Source organism: Bison bison, unplaced genomic scaffold (genome assembly GCF_000754665.1).
Source record: "Bison bison bison isolate TAMUID 2011002044 unplaced genomic scaffold, Bison_UMD1.0 scf7180017864149, whole genome shotgun sequence".
Taxonomy (NCBI): Eukaryota; Metazoa; Chordata; class Mammalia; order Artiodactyla; family Bovidae; genus Bison; species Bison bison.
In genome coordinates this window covers 4,435,543-4,450,964 of record NW_011494721.1, presented here as the reverse complement: position 1 = coordinate 4,450,964, position 15,422 = coordinate 4,435,543, and positions in this window count along the sequence as shown.

The following is a 15,422-nucleotide window of genomic DNA, read 5'->3' as shown; positions in this document are numbered from 1 at the left end:
TGAACTTATGGCATTGTGAAGAGTGAACCCAGCTCATTCTTTTATGTTATACCAATTCTTGACAAGCAGTCAGGGTCACCAATGTAATTTACAAAATGGCACTAAAAAGATTAGCATTTAATTATATTCTCCATCAATTTGTTTCCTCTTTTTGTTGTTGTTGCTGTGCTACTTCTATTTGTACAATTAACCAGAAACCTCTTAAATAATAGCCAGCACTGCCTTACCTCTATTGTGTCTGCCTATATAATACCCAACAGAATTTTTTAAACACAGTAAAATCTAATTTGGTAATTGGGCTTTTTGTTTCTTTATATTTTAACCCCTATAATTCTTGTCATGAATTATTCAACATACAATACTTAAAGTTGCATTGTAAGACATTTTATGGTCTCTATCTACCTGGTAAATTTTCCATTACAATCATATATACTAGCTGTTTAGGTGAGCATATTCTCTTTTCATCATTTAAAATATTTTAAATTATTTGGTCTAAAAAAAAAAATCCTATTCTATTAATGTCCTTCCTTTGGATCAGATTTAGTCATCAACTTTAAAAAATACAACATATTTACAGATAAAGCATGAGCCCTATAATCTGGCCACTAAGTCTGACAAAAGACATTAATTTGAAAATAAAATGTTTTTTCTTTATAGGAAAAGAGATTATTCTGTAAACATAGTAACTAGTAAACAAAATATTAAAGTTTTCATTTATGTGGTACAAATGCCCAAGAGTATGCTGACTAGGTTATATGATGGTTACATTTTTAGTTTTATAAAAGGTTTCTGAAATATTTCCCAGACTATCTGTTCCATTTTATATTTCCATGAGTAATGTATCAGAGATCCAGTGTCTCTGCATTCTTGTGAGAATTTTTTGTTATCATTGTCTTTTATTTTATCCATTACAATAGATGTGTAGTGACATCTCATCATGATCTTAATGTTTGTATTTCTTATGATGTTGATGCTGAACATCTTGTTCTGTGTACATTTGCCATCTGTATTGTCTCTTCAATGATATTTTTCAAATATAAATAACCATGTCAGGTATATGGATTGTAAATATTTCTTCCCAACCTATAGCTTATCTTTCCATTTTCTTAACAAGGCTTTTTGCAGGACAAAGATTTTTATTTTAATGAAGTCCAATTTATCCATTTTTTTCTTGAATGGATCATGCTCTTGGTGTTACATTTAAGAATTCTTTACAAAAACCTACCTCCCAAGGACTTCCTCCTATTTTTATTTCTAAATGCTTTATAGTTTCATATTCTACATTCAAATATTCAGTATTAAGTTGACTTTTGTATAAGGTATAGGATTTAGGCTGAGGTTCATTATACAGAAATTATGATACAAAATATATGTCATAGCATATAAAAGTATGATATAAAATAGTTTCACTGATGGCTCAGTGGGTAAAGAATCCACTTGTAGTGCAGAAGACACAGGAGACATGTGTTCGGTCCCTGGGTCAGGAAGATCCCCTGGAGGAGGAAATGGCAACCCACTCCTGTATTCTTGCATGGAGAATCCCATAGATAGAGGAGCCAGATGGGCTATGGTCCATGGGGTCGCAAAGAGTTAGACACAACTGAGCACATGGCACAATCTATGATATAAAATTGAATCAAAATAATAACACAGACAATATATAAATAAAAATGTCTACCTAAAACACTTTAAATAAAAGGTATGATTTATTAAATAAAAATCAAAATTCATAGTGGTATATTTATCTTGATAACAACTATGTAATAAGTTTAACTTAATTATTAATCTACTCTTCAGAAAAGGACAACTATGTTTTAACTACTTAACTGTGGATTCCTGTTTAAGCAATGTGAGTTTTAAAAAGTGCTTGTAAGCAGGATATGTTTGTTATGACAGTTTAATTTATTTTCTGTCATTAAGCTGCTGTTGTTTTTCTGTCTTCAGATGTCTGTCTGAAATATACTATATAATTACGTGTATTGTGAATAAGAAAATACCAATTTACAATGTGAAAATAGAAGAGCTGCATTGTGTGTGTGTGTGTGTAAAACACTTTAATAATAGTGACCAGTTACAATCAAGAAATTGCTGGTAACAGTTACAAACTTTTAGAGTCCCTATCTGCTGATAACAATTAATCATTCTTGCAAATAAGATGAATATTAATATATGTGCAAATATGCAATACTTTATATAAAATCCTATGAGCATTATTTCAAAAATAACTTTTTGATGCAAAGTCATCCTTAGGGCAATGATGAAATGTGATTCTGTTAATCTTAAGTATCCAATGTAATGTTATTTGAATACTAGCCAATAATACTTTCTAACATTAACAATGTCTGATACTACTCAGTTCTGTACTAGTTTCCGAGTACTCAGTTCTGTGCAAGTTTATTGCATGCTATCTTTCATGTAGAAAGAAGAAACAATTATATATGTACCTCTGTGTGCAAAATAAAAAAAAAATTACACAAGAAAAAGTTAAGAATGGTTATCTAAAGGAGTGGGTGGATAGAGGGATGGAAATAGGGTAAAAAGAATTGAGGGTGGCACTTCATTAAGTGTACTTTGGAAAACAGTTTTGACTTTTAGATCTCTGTTAACATTTCATATACTTAACACATAGATCAATTATTTAACTGAGGATGAAATTTTAAGTCCAAGGATACTTTAATCATTGTTTTAAAGAGGGCTTTTTCTTTTCATACAAGCTTACTTTTTCTCGATCTATAAAAAAGTCTGGTTGAAAAAGTAAGAAAATGTTAACAGTTTCTATATTACTAAACTTTATCCTTTTTTTTTCATTTTCTGACCAGCCTTGTGGAAATATCATACTCAAATGGAAGAAGCACTGGACTCTGGGAGTCTTAAGTTCAGATTTAAAAAAGTCATAATCTTTATGATCCTCAAACTCTCCATCTATGTAATGGGGATACTAATTCTTTTTTCTAGCAAGTGTGTTTGAAGAATTTCTAAAGTAATAAATTAACAGAAGAATCCCTTAAGTAATATGGCTATGTGAAACTGACAGGTATCTTTGGTGGTTGGCTTTGGCACAGAGATGGCTGAATTATTGAATAAATTATTACATAGCTAATCAGGTCTATTAATTAAGATTTCTGAAATAAAAAGCAATTATCTGCTGAATTATTGTCTTTATGATTGTATTTTGTTAACTTCAGGTTGTTTGCTCAATAGACAAAAATGTCTTAAAAACTTTGGATGGGAAAATGATACAGAATAAGTTGCTCTGAATATAAAAGCATTCAACTTTCAAAAATTAAAGGCATTCAAATCCTATTTGTACTGTTTCTATGTAACACAGCACATTTTTCTTTAATATAATAAGCTTACATATACTTACCATAAACTGATATAATAAGAAGACCTACCTAACAGGGTAACAGGTAGGACAGTGCTTAACTGATAGTACCTAGTGAATTTTGGTTATTACCATTGTTGTTATTATTTGAATAACTCAATGATTTAAATCAATGAATTTAAGCATAAGAAAATTGTAGGCATGTTAAATACAATGATCAGCTATTCATGAGTTGCAAAATAAATCGAGCTATTAAATCATTAAACATAGTAGAGAAAGAACAAATTCATAAACATAAAATGATAATGGAGAAATTATTTGTCAGATATTTTAAAGTATCATGAGTTCTCTGCAAATAATTTTGAGGGCCTGGATATCATCATATGTGGTTTTTCTAGGGTAAATATACATGGCAAGAACTGATTCTATCAGGGTAGAAATCTAAGCAGAAAATTACCAGGGAAGAAGCAAAGTGGTCAAAAATATACTCTTTATGTAAGAAATAAAAGAGTTGAATAAGCAGTTTCCAATTATAATAGTACATGCCTTTAGGTAACAGATGATTCTAACAGCCTCTTGTTTCTGAGAACAAAGAGAAATTGCAAATTATTTCTATGAAATTAGTCTGGCCTTTACTTCTATTTTTATATTTATTAAGCTGTACTAAAGGTTTTTATTTCATTCTTCCTTTCTATATTCTTAATTTTGGATCCTAATTCCTTTATGATAATATGTCTCTTTTTTCCAACTTTATATGAGCTATAACTGACATAACATTGCATTAATTTGGGCTTCCCAGGTAGCTCAGCTGGTAAAGAATCTGCCTGCAATGCAGGAGACCTGGATTCAGTCCCTGGGTCAAGAAGATCCCTTGGAGAAGGAAATGGCAACCCAGGCCAATATTCCTGCCTGGAGAATCCAGTGGATTCTCCAAGGACAGAGGAGCCGGGCAGGGTACATTCCACGGGGTCATAAGAGTCAGACATGGCTTAGCAAGCAAACCACCACCATTGTGTTAATTTAAGGTGTATAGTGTGTTCATTTGATACACATATGTTGAAATATTATTACCATCCTACTAAGACATCCCTCACCTCCTATATTTACCATTTCTTTTTTGTAGTGAGAACATTTATAATATTTGCTCTTAGCAACTTTCAAGTATATAATAAAGTATTCTTAACTATAATCACAATGCTGATTCATTAGATCCCCTGAAATTCTTCAATTTCTAGTTGGAAGTTTATATTCTTTAATCAGCATCTCCGCATTTCCCCCACTCTGCCAATTCCTGGTAACCATCACTCTACTCTCTGTATGAGTTCAGCTTTTTTAGATTCCAAACATTAGTGATTTCATACAGTATTTATCTTTCTCTATCTGAATGGTAAAGAATACCTGCATTGCAAAAGATGTGGATTCAATTCCTGGATCAAGAAAATCCCTTGGGGAAGGAAATGACAACCCACTCCAGTATTCTTGCCTGGGAAATCCCATGGAGCCTGGTGGGTTACAGTCCCATGGGGTCACAAAGAGTCAGACATAACTTAGCAACTAAACCACAACCACCATCTGACTTATTTCACAAAACATAAGGCTCTCCAAGCATATCCAAGCTATTGCCAATGGCAGGTTTCCTTCTTTCTCATGGCTGAATAATAGTCATTCAACTGTGGTGCTGGAGAAAACTCTTGAGAGTCCCCTGAAGAGCTAGGAGATCAAACCAGTCAATCCTAAATGAAATCAACCCTGAATATTCATTGGAAGGACTGACACTGAAGCTGAAGCTCCAATATTTTGGCCACATGATATGAAGAGCCAATTCATTGGAAAAGACCCTGATACTGGGAAAGATAGAAGGCAGAAGAAGAGGACAACAGAGGATGATATGGTTGGATGGCATCACTGACTCAATGGACATGAGTTTGAACAAGCTCTGGTAGTTGGTGATGGACAGGGAAGCCTGGTATGCTGCAGTCTATGGGGTCACAAAGAATCAGACATGACTGAGCGACTGAACAGCAATGACATTGTGAATAATACAGCAATGAACATTAGAGTGCAGATATCTCTTTGAGATCGTGTTTTGATTTCCTTTGGATGTATACCCCAGAGTCAGATGGCAGACTCATTTAGTAGTTTTATTTTTAATTTGGGAAGAACCTCTATATTGCTTTCCATAGTAGGAGTATCAATTTACATTCCCACCAACAGTGTAGAACACTTTCTCCACATTCTCACCAGTGTTAATTATGCTATAGTAATAGGTATGAGGTGATATTTCATTGTGATTTGCATTTGCATTTCCTTGATGATTAGTGGTGTTGAGCACATGTTCATGTGCCTGTTGGTCATGTGTATATCTTCTTTGAAAAAAATGTATATTCAGTTTTTCTGTTCAATTTAAAATCAGATGGTATTTTTGCTATTATGAGTTCTTTACAGATATTAAATATTAAACCCTTATCAGACATATGGTTTGCAAATCTTTTCTTCCATTCCGCAGTTTGCCTTTTCATTCTGTTGATTGTTTCTTTTGCTGTGCAGAAGCTTTATAGTTTGATGCAACTCACTACTTTACTTTTCTCTTTGTTGTCTCTGCTATTGGTGGTGACATATCCTAAAAAATCATTGTCAAGACCAATGCCAATGAGTTTTTATCTATGTTTTCTTCTAAGAGTTTTATGGTTTCAGGTCTTATTAACACATGCATGTCTTCAGTCCATTTTAAGTTAGTTTTTGTGTATCATATAAGATTGGGATTCAATTTTACTTTACTGCATGTAGTTATCCAATTTTCTCATCACTTATTTACTGAAAAGACTATCTTTTCCTCATTGAATATTATTGGCTACTTTGTCAAATATTAGTAAGAATTTCAGGTAATGAATTTTCTTTTCTTAGTTTCTTTGGCTGTATCTATTTAGCTGTGTCTTTAAAAAGCATATTTAATTTTAGCTGTGCTGGATCTTCACTGTTGCCTGGGTTTTTCTCTAGCTGAGGCAGGTGGGAGCTACGCTCTAGTTGCAGTGTGCAGGCTTTTCACTGTGGTGGCTTCTACTGTTGTGGAGCACAGGCCCTAGGGAGCGCAGGCATCAGTATTTGCAGTACATGGGCTCAGAAGTTGCAACTCCGAGCTCTAGAGCACAGTCTCAATAGTTGTAGTGCCCGGCTTAGTTGCTCCTTAGCATGTCAAATCTTCCCGGATCAGGGATTGAAGCCATGTCTCTTACGGTGGCAGGAGAATTCTTTAGCACTGAGCTACCAGGGAATCCTTGTATCTATTCTTTCTAAAAAATCAAATCTTACTCATACATTTTTGGATTTGTCACATTTGATATTCTCTGAGTGTGAGGGTTTGAGAATTCAGTGTTTGCTTACTGGTTGTTTGTGTGTGTTTTTAAATAACCTACAGTTAGAATATTTTATGTTCATCTTACTTTCTGATTTTATTATGTAGTGTTATGCTGCTGCTGCTAAGTCGCTTCAGTCATGTCCAACTCTGTGCGACCCTATGGACAGCAGCCCACCAGGCTCCTCCATCCATGGGATTCTCTAGGCAAGAATACTGGAGCGGGTTGCCATTTCCTTCTCCGATGTGGTGTTTTATATATATAAAACACTTTGGACAGCTTGAAAATTTTAACTGTGACTATAAACTTATCATCAATTTAAATATTACTCTGGTTGATTTAAAACTCATGTAGTTTGTGATTTTAACATTAACTTATTCTAAGGTATGATGACTTTTAAGCAAGGTTATTATGTTAATGCCAGACAAAAGATATTAGAAACTACAGGTATTTAATCTTAAATACCATATATGCAATTTATTATGATAAATTATGCACATTTTCTCCTTGTCTTTGTATGTTTTATTGAATATATTGGCATAGGAATTTGGAATCAATTTTTATTGAAATTATATGCTAATACCCATTTGTTCTCTTTAGTTAGAGATTTAATTTCAAAGGAAAATTATTTGTATTCAAATTCAAAACTTTTACTGAATAGTTTCAAATCCTGGATTATCTTGGGTAGTGAAGGACAAAATATGTCCACTTTCAATAATTACAGGCAATTCATAAATGCACATCCTTTTATACAAGTCCATGTAGGTATATATTGGAAATCTCTGAATATTTCATTTCTTATATAGCTATTTTAATGAAGGAAAAGTGAAATACCATGCAAAAACACTTATTTATGCAAAATACATTATAATGTTTTAAATTAAAAGGTAAAGCAGATTTGTTAGCTGAAAAGTCAAGCTGACTCCGTGTGATCCATTTCCTTTGACAGTTTCTGTAGATAAAAGAGAGCATAAATTGTGGGTTAAATTTACCTAAACTCTCCAATTGGGTAAAGGGTATGATCAGATCAGATCAGTCGCTCAGTCGTGTCCGACTCTTTGCGACCCCATGAACTGCAGCACACCAGGCCTCCCTGTCCATCACCAACTCCCGGAGTTCACTCAAAATCACGTCCATCAAGTCAGTGATGCCATCCAACCATCTCATCCTCTGTCGTCCCCTTCTCCTCCTGCCCCCAATCCCTCCCAGCATCAGACTCTTTTCCAATGAGTCAACTCTTCACATGAGGTGGCCAAAATACTAGAGTTTCAGCTTTAGTATCATTCCTTCCAAAGAAATCCCAGGGCTGATCTCTTTCAGAATGGACTGGTTGGATCTCCTTGCAGTCCAATGGACTCTCAAGAGTCTTCTCCAACACCACAGTTCAAAAGCATCAATTCTTCGGCGCTCAGCCTTCTTCACAGTCCAACTCTCACATCCATACATGACCACAGGAAAAACCATAGCTTTGACTAGACAGACCTTTGTTGGCAAAGTAATGTCTCTGCTTTTGAATATGCTATCTAGGTTGGTCATAACTTTCCTTCCAAGGAGTAAGCGTCTTTTAATTTCATGGCTGCAGTCACCATCTGTAGGTATGATAGGACCAAAAATTTAGAGAATGTCCAGATAGGGTTATAAGTATTATTGCGAAAATTAAAAATTATGATAAGGAGAACTCAGGCACACCTGATATTCCTGGATTTCACCTGTACTTTCAATTTGGAATTATAGGGAGAATAATTTTTCAAACACTGCACTCTGCTGCATAGATGTGAAGGGGCACATTTTGATGAACTAAAATACATTTTTTAAATAAGATGATAACAAGAAGTTTAAAGGACAGAGAAAACTGAAAGAAAGAAAAAAGATAACCCAAGCAATGTGCATTCCATAGAATGTACACACTCATGAAGGTGGATAAGCAACAAAATTTTCATCAGAGAGCAGTAGTAATTTTTTACTAATTCTATCAAGTTATGCCATTTTATGTTTAATTATAACACATTGATATGTTGAATTTGAGAACAGTTGTATTCCAGCAAAGAGAGGCAATTCATGAAAAATTTCCATTATGTACTGAAAAAAGCTTTAAAAAATGTTTAAGCTTGTAGGAGCAAACTGAATCTGAATCTTGGCTATAGAAATCTTAACTACTCTGAGTTTAGCTATGTCACATGGAGATATCTTTTTTATTTTTACAGGAGAATTTAAAGCTCTTCCTCAATATCAGAGAAAGATAGATCTGAATTTGAATCTTTGTTTTCAAACTTAGTAAGTGTGGCCTTGGTGAAAATGATATCTATGAATCTCAGTTTTTTCATTAGTAAACTGTAATTAAAAATATCAGTGTAATGGGATTGAGAGATTAGAGATAATTTTAGGTAAATTTTGGTGATTTGCTTTATCTCTGCTTTTCAGGTGCCTTTTCTATATTATTTGTATATAATATGATTATATGCAGAAGAAAACTCTAGAAAAAGAAAGCTCAACATTTATTACTTCCCCTACAATATTTATAACATGTATGATAGCCACTTGTGAGTAGTATTGCTTCTCTAATAAGGTTCTCAATAAGAATTAAGTCTTCATGCAAAGCACTATCTTAACAAATTAATTTCTTTTCTGAGCATCTGTAATGATACTGGTTGTATAAAGGTCTTAAGAGACTGAAAAAATAATCAGTTATTTTATCATTTTGATTCAGAGGAGAAACATCATCCAGGAAAAGCATTGTAATATGTATTGATTTTAATTAACTCAGCAGTTCCCCAAAATGCCACAAAATGTATCTTGTGAAAGTCACCAGACTAGAGGCAATCTCTTTGGTCCCCAATATAGTTCTGTGACTTTAACTGCACTACTCAAGTAGGTGAGGGAGAAAGTAGTTTGAAATGTGTATTTTATTAAAAGCACCTGGTAGGATATTCTCAAAATCATGCAAAATCCATAGAATTTACACTGAAAATGATGAAATATGCCTTTAATATAAAATTTTAAAAATATGTTTAAAGAAATTAGTTATGTAAATTATGCATAAATTGGGGGCTTCCCAGGTGGCGCTAGTGGTAAAGAATCTGCCTGCCAAAGGAGGACACCTAAGAGATGTGAGTTTGATTCCTGAGTTGAGAAGATCTCTTGGAGGAAGAAATGGCAACCCACACCAGTATCCTTGTCTGGAGAATCCCAAGGACCAAAGAGCCTGGCGGCTACAGTCCACAGGATCACAAAAAGGCAGACACGACTAAAGCGACTCAGCACACAAGTACTATGCGTAATTTACATAACTGACATGTACAATGCAATGTTATGTAGTCTTTGAAAAATGAGGCTGATCTGCAAGCACTGATTTGAAAAATTTCCATTATGTACTGAAAAAAAATGGAGGCGGGTATCAAAAGTGTATTTGGATTGTTATACCTCATAATCCAACAAACAAAACAGGACTTGGAAAGTAGGGATCATGAGCCTAGAAATCAGGATTGAGGTGAAGAATATCTTTTTACTATACAGTCTTTTGTGCTGTTTGAATAATTTTTACTATGTGCCTCCTTAGTTAAAATTTAAAATAAAGTGAAATAAATCAAACATTAAAAGATAAAATGCTTGGCATGAATCCTCAAACCAAAGCATGATAATATAATTCCTGTTTTATTGGGTGGACTTAAAATAAGTCCAAATTTTCAATGTAGATGACTACTGCCTTTGGAATATCCTCAAAAATCTGGACACATTGGGTTAATTGCAGCACTATTTACAATAGCTGGGCATGGAAGCAACCTAAATGTTCATCAACAGATGAATGGATAAAGAAGATGTTGTACATACATACAATGGAATATTACTCAACTATAAAAAGGAATGCATTTGATTCCGTTCTGATAAGGTGGGTGGAGCTACAGCTCATTATACAGAGTGGAGTAAGTCAGAAAGAGAAAAACAAATGTAATTTAAAGCATATATATGGAATCTAGAAAGACGGTAGTGATGAACCTACTTGTAGGGCAGCAACAGAGATACAGATATAAAGAACAGATTTGTTGGCACAGTGGGGAAGAGAGAGGGTGGGACAAATTGAGAAAGTAGCATTGAAACACATATATTGCCATATGTAAAATAGATAGCCAGTGGGAATTTGCTGTATGATGTAGGGAACTCAAATTCTGTGTTCTGTGACAACCTGAGGGGTGGGATGGAGTAGGAGTTGGCAGGGAGGATCAAGAGGGAGGGGACATAGGTACACCTATGGCTGATTCATGTAGATGTATGGCAGAAATCAACACAATATTGTAAAGTAATTATCATCCAATTAAAAATAAAGTATTTTTTTAAAGAGACAATAAAAACATTCTGGATACAAAATAACATATGAAGAAAGAGTCTTATATTTACTAGCTGAGACAGTCCTGACATTTTAATTTTTCTTAGTTTTAAAATAGGCTAAAGAAAATGTGTCCAAGAGTTAGAAAAGAAACAAAATTTCAATACATTTTTACTACAGCAGTGTAAAAAGCCTCAAACATGAATTAAAGGAAAGAAAAAAAACTTTTCATGTTAAATAAGCCTAGAAATAATATGTTCATGGAAAAATATTCAGTAAGTGATTATTATAGCCTCAGAGTATGATATGAGCTGTAAGGTGAATGAAGAACATTAATGAATATTTGAAAAACTCCTTAACTCTTAATTACATAATTTTCCAGTTGAGAAAACTTGCTGTTATCTCCTATAGAGTTAAGATTCCCCTCTGCAACATACTTGATATTTATCATTAAGTGGGTTTAATTAAATTAACAGCAACCAGCATATATTTATTTCATGCCTCGTACAACTTTCAAATACTAAATCATACATGTATTTTGTAAAATTAACTGCTAAATTCATTTTGACCTCAAATTTTAAAAAAATGGTTTAGTAGAGATTGAAAGTTTCACTTATAAATTCCAATTAGTAAGACAACTTCAATTATTACCACTTTTACTCTAAAACTTATTTTTTTTAAATCAAAAGTTCTTTAGCATCACTATGCTAACATCAGAGTCATAGATTCTTTGAGAGATTTTTTCCTAAAATTTGTATCTGCCAGCTCTCATAAAATTGCCTTTTGTTTTTTCCTTCAAGAAGCCACATTATATGAGTGTCTTTTTTGATGTATTTTTTTTAGTTTAGTATTGGTATTTTTGACCTTTTAGTATTGATGTGTCTATAACTTTCTCTTTTATGATTATTCCCCTTCCTCATATTACCACCTATATGAAATATTACCTTTCATCCTAGGTCCCCTGGAAAACAACTCCCACTGTTTTTTCTTGTTTTGTTTCTAAGTTAGAAGTGACTATCCCAGCTCCAACATGTTCTTTGTTTATGCTTTATTAGTGACAATCAACACAGTCTGTATTGTCTTCCTCACTAATGATTTGTTTCTTCTAGAAAACTTTCCAAAAAACAAAATATTCAACGCATTAAACTTTTCTCTGAACTTTTTTAACATGATATATCTATATAATATATATTTTATACATAAGTATTATTTAGTATATATAATGTATATAGTACATATATAATATATATATGAATACTCATACATAATTGCTAATCAAAGTTGGCTTTGTGGTATAAATCAGTCGCCTGATTTTTCATACATATTCCTCAATGTATAAAATGTGGCACCCTGACAAAATGTAAACTTTTAGTCAGATCGATCTATAAAGTTTCCAAGTGAGATAAAATAAAACAATTATTTAGCCAAACTCTGGCATGATAGGGAAAAACAGTAACAAACCCTAATGCTTAAATTCCAAGTTTTTAAGCTTAGTTTCATTCACTTCTCTGACTTTTTATTCATGTTTTGAAACTGCTGCATCCTGACTACTTCATTGTCCACTCTTTCAATTTGATTTTTTTTTCACAGCTACAGATACTGGGGCTGCAGTCTCTGCATCTTCATCATGCTCTATTTGAATGTATGTTCTCTTTTTATTCCATGTGACAAATTTTAGCAAGCCTACTTGCTTTCACTTAGAACTCTTTGCAGTTGTGGTCTGTGGAGATTTAGATAAATCTCCACTGGCATCCATAAACTAGGGAATAGATTATGGAGGGTTGGAACTGAAATGGAGTCTGAGACTGTGTTAGTTATAGGAAAATATTGAAGCTGTATGTTGTATTTTCTGTGTGTGTGATTTAATAATCGGTTAGTATTTTAAAGGAACTCAAGTGCTTTTATCTTTATTCTTACACATTATAATGCCTATCCACTGTCTTTAAAAATGAACAAAATTTCAGTGTGTATAATATTCTCAGTTCAACTTCCTTCCTTGATAATTTTATCAATACTTCTATATTTTGCTCTGATGCTTTTTTTAAATTTTTATTTCTAACGCATATATATGGAATTTAGAAAGAAAAATTAAAAGATGCTTGCTCTTTGAAAGGAAAGTTATGTCCAACCTATATAGCATATTCAAAAGCAGAGACGTTACTTTGCCAACAAATGTCCAGCTAGTCAAGGCTATGGTTTTTCCTGTGGTCATGTATGGATGTGAGAGTTGGACTGTGAAGAAAGCTGAGCGCCGAAGAATTGATGCTTTTGAACTGTCGTGTTAGAGAAGACTCTTGAGAGTCCCTTGGATTGCAAGGAGATCCCACAAGTCCATTCTGAAGGAGATCAGCCCTGGGATTTCTTTGGAAGGAATGATGCTAAAGCTGAAACTCCAGTACTTTAGCCACCTCATGCAAAGAGTTGACTCATTGGAAAATACTCTGATGCTGGGAGGGATTGGGGGCAGGAGGAAAAGGGGATGACAGAGGATGAGATGGTTGGATGGCATCACTGACTTGATGGACATGAGTCTGAGTGAACTCCAGGAGTTGGTGATGGACAGGGAGGCCTGGCGTGCTGCAGTTCATGGGGTCGCAAAGAGTCGGACACGACTGAGGGACTGATCTGATCTGATCTGAGACAGAGTCCTCATAACAACTATTTCAACTATGCTCTTACTTTGAGCTTCCCTGGTGGCTCAGATGGTAAAGAATCTGCCTGCAATGCAAGAGACCTGGGTTCAAACTCTGGGTCAGGAAGATCCCCTGGAGAAGGAAATGGCAAATCCACTCCAGTATTCTTGCCTGGAAAGTCCCATGGACAGAGGAGCTTGGAGGGCTACATGTTTTTGATGAGAGAATTTGATGAAACTATAGTTTGAAACTGTTCGAGTGTTAGGTTTCCTTCAGGAGTTGAAATAGATTAAATAAAGGAATGTTTAATACGTGTCTTGCTCTACGAGAGCTAATTTGTACAGCACCGTGTGCAAATTTGCTTACATCATATTATCTTGGTGCAATATCAAGATGGACATGAGTTTGAGTAAACTCCAGGAGTTGGTGACGGACAGAGAGGCCTAGCATACTGCAGTCCATGGGGTCGCACAGAGTAGGACACAATTGAGCAACTGAACTGAATTGACTGAACTGAACTGAAATATTTCCAACTCCTTTGGGAAAATACCACATAGCGCATAGTGGATTGTATGTTCAGAGTATTTTAGGTTTGTAAGAAACTGCCAAACTCTCTTCCAACATGGTTATACCATTTTGCATTCCCATCAGCAATAAATGCCTGTCTCTCATCCTCAACAGAATTTGTTTTGGTCAGTGTTCTGGATTTTGGCCATTCTAATAGCTGTGAGAGGAGAAAAGGAAAGACATAAGCATCTGAATGCAGAGTTCCAAAGAATAGCAAGGAGAGATAAGAAAGCCTTCCTCAGTGATCAATGCAAAGAAATAGAGGAAAACAACAGAATGGGAAAGACTAGAGATCTCTTCAAGAAAATTAGAGATATCAAGGGAACATTTCATGCAAAGATGGGCTCAACAAAGGACAGAAATCATATGGACATAACAGAAGCAGAAGATATTAAGAAGAGGTGGCAAGAATACACAGAAGAATTGTACAAAAATGATCTTCACGACCCAGATAATCACGATGATGTGATCACTCACCTAGAGCCACTCATCCTTGAATGTGAAGTCAAATGGGCCTTAGAAAGCATCACTATGAACAAAACTAGTGGACGTGATGGAATTCCAGTCGAGCTATTTCAAATCCTGAAAGATGATGCTGTGAAACTGGTGCATTCAATATGCTAGCAAGTTGGAAAACAGCAGTGGCCACAGGACTGGAAAAGGTCAGTTTTCATTCCAATCCCAAAGAAAGGCAATGACAAAGAATGCTCAAACTACCACACAATTGCACTCATCTCACACGCTAGTAAAGTAATGCTCAAAATTCTCCAAGCCAGGCTTCAGCAATATGTGAACCGTGAACTTCCAGATGTTCAAGCTGGTTTTAGAAAAGGCAGAGGAACCAGAGATCAAATTGCCAACATCTGCTGGATCATTGAAAAAGCAAGAGTGTTCCAGAAAACCATCTATTTCTGCTTCATTGACCATGCCAAAACCTTTGTCTGTGTGGATCACAATAAACTGTGGAAAATTCTGAAAGATATGGGAATACCAGACCACCTGACCTGCCTCTTGAGAAACCTATATGCAGGTCAGGAAGCAACAGTTAGAACAGGACATGGAACAACAGACTGGTTCCAAATAGGAAAAGGAGTACGTCAAGTTTGTATATTGTCACCCTGTTTATTTAACTTATATGCAGAGCACACCATGAGAAACACTGGGCTGGAAGAAGCACAAGCTGGAATCAAGATTGCCAGGAGAAATATCAGTAACCTCAGATA